Raw genomic sequence first — 2,500 nt, 5'->3', positions numbered from 1 at the left:
AAAAATTAGCCAGGCGTAGTGGCAGGCACCTGTAAATCCCAGCTACTTGGGGGCTGAGGCAGGAGAATCACTGGAACCCAGGAGGCAGAGGTTGCAGTGAGCCAAGATAGCACCATTGCACTCCAGCCTGGGTGACAGAGCGAGACTCCATCTCAAAAAAAAAAAAAAAGAAAAGAAAAAGTCAAGGTGTGCGGCTGGGTCTTCATAACATCTTTTACCTTGTCCAGGCCGGCTCAGAGCTGTCTGCCTTAGTGGATAGAATCCCTTCCACCATGGGCTAGCAGCCTGCCCTGGTCACTGACACCACACCATGTAGGAAAGAATCGCTACCACCAGGAAGGGGCCTCTCACCTCTGTACAGGCTGTGTGCTGGCTGATGACATGGCTGCCCTGTCCTGTCTGCTGCTGCCACTGAGCTGAACATCTCCAGGCTTCACCTCTTGAACCATGGATCCCAGCGTTGTTAGCAATGAGTATGATGATGTTGCCCATGGATGCAAAAGATCCAGTGGGACCCCACTTCCCTGCAGGACATCACTGCTGTCCTGGGTACAGAGCATATACTGAGGAAGACAAATCAATGGTCTCCCATGCACAGAAAAGCCAGCATTCTTGTCTCAGCCATTCCAGGTGGCTGAGGTCTCCACAGGTCACACGGGGAAGCTGGGACCTCCGAATAAGACCATCCAAGGACTCCAGCAGTTTCCGCCAGGTGAATCCAGCCGTCTCCCAGAACAGGGCTTCTATGGGGTGGGATTCTAAGTTGCTGGAAGGACGTGCATGGGGCATCATTTTAGCAAACTTAGTCCCCCTCCTCCATCTCTCCCTCTCCTCGCTGTGAATCCAGGGAGCTCTAGTTCTCTGTGTAGCCTGTGTGAGAGCCTTGGTTGAAACCATTGTGTTCTGTCTGAAGAATATTTAAGGTTTCCAATCAAGTGTACATCCCTCAAAGAAAAAAGTGGGCTTGGCATGGTGACTCACACCTGTAATCCCAGCTCTTTGAGAGGCCAGGGCAGAAGGACCACTTGAAGCCTGGAGTTCCAGACCAGCCTCGGCAACACGGCGAGACCCAAACTCTGTCTGTATCTATACATAAAATTTAAAAAACAAAGTGTAGGGACAGGGTAGGCACTCGGTAAATGTTGGTAGGGACCCTCCTTGCCCCTCACCCATGGCAGCTCCTTGAAGAGAGGGTCTGCCTCCTCTCACCCCTAGCCTCCTGCTGCAAGGAGGTGGTGGCCTGGGCATCATCTGTGCTACTTTCACTTTCTGGGGCTGGGGTCCCAGCACTCCACCAGAGGACCTGTCCTGAGCGGGCAGCTCCGTCTCCAGTCCCACTGTGCCACCCAGGAGGCCTGGCCAAACCGTGGGACTTTCAGGCTTGCAGGGTCAGGATGTGGCCACCAGGGGGCAGCAGGGCCTGCGCTGTGAGTATCCGAGGGGGTGTTGGGATGGGGAGTTCCAGGCTCTGATGTGAGATCTAACTCCCAGAGCTGGGAAGCTCCCTATATTTCCTGCCATATTTTCTGCTGCATTTCCGGAGGACAGGCCGTGGGAGGTGTGCCAGGGGGGCCTGAGCTCTCCTCCCGAGGCAGTCCATGGGGCATCCATGTCCCGGGTGCCTGCTTGTGGGCTGCTCTGGTGACTCTTCCTCTAGGGCAGGGGAGCCGGAGCTGCAGATTCTGGCCTCTTCTGAGTGCTCACCAGCAACGGCTGGTGTTTATTTGCCAGGGATTGATATTCTTGAGGGATGGTCCATTTCACCAGGGCCAGGAAAACAACAGCTTGCAGGACTGTGGTTTCCCAGCACCGGCTGCAGGCAGCCTGGTCCGGCTGCTCCCAGAGGATGCCCCACCCTGTGCAAGGCTGCCTGCCATCCTGCCCCTGGGGGCAGCCTCCACCTCCCCCACCATGGCCACTGCAGGACTGACCCTGTACACCTGGTCCCCTGGGCCTCTTGGGATCATAGCCCTGTCTGTGGCAGCCTTACCCCTCCTACCTGGCACGACTCCCCCAACTCCTCACAGAGGTGCCCTACTCTCTTCCCTCTCAGTCTGGATGCTCATAGAGTCAGCACCCTGAGTCCTTCTGCCTGTCCCCAAAGTCCTCAGCCCCAGGTTTGGCCCCAGGTTTGACCCCAGCTGAACCCAGGCCAGCTCACAGAGTGCCCCGGGGTGGGAGGCAGCCCCCCAGAACCCTCATCCTGCCATCCCGCCTCTTCGCCTCACTTCCTGCTCCCCCGGGCATAGACATACCTGTGAACCCCATGCCACCCTCAGCTCGTCTCTCCTGTAGCTGAAGCCCCTGCCCAGCCCAACCCCTTCCCCTGCCTGTGCGCCTTAGAAGACCCTGGTTTGCTCCACCAGCATCTACTCTAGCTCTTTCCCCCGGGCCTCCACCCACTGATTCCTTCCTCTTCCTTCCCCGCACCGCCCCCCTGCACTAACAGGCTCAGTGTCTCGGGAAGGATCCCGGGGCAAACAACCACTTGGAGAGCCAA

Source organism: Nomascus leucogenys, chromosome 14 (genome assembly GCF_006542625.1).
Source record: "Nomascus leucogenys isolate Asia chromosome 14, Asia_NLE_v1, whole genome shotgun sequence".
Classification (NCBI taxonomy): Eukaryota; Metazoa; Chordata; class Mammalia; order Primates; family Hylobatidae; genus Nomascus; species Nomascus leucogenys.
The sequence above is the reverse complement of the archived record's forward strand: the minus strand, read 5'-3'. Positions refer to the sequence as shown.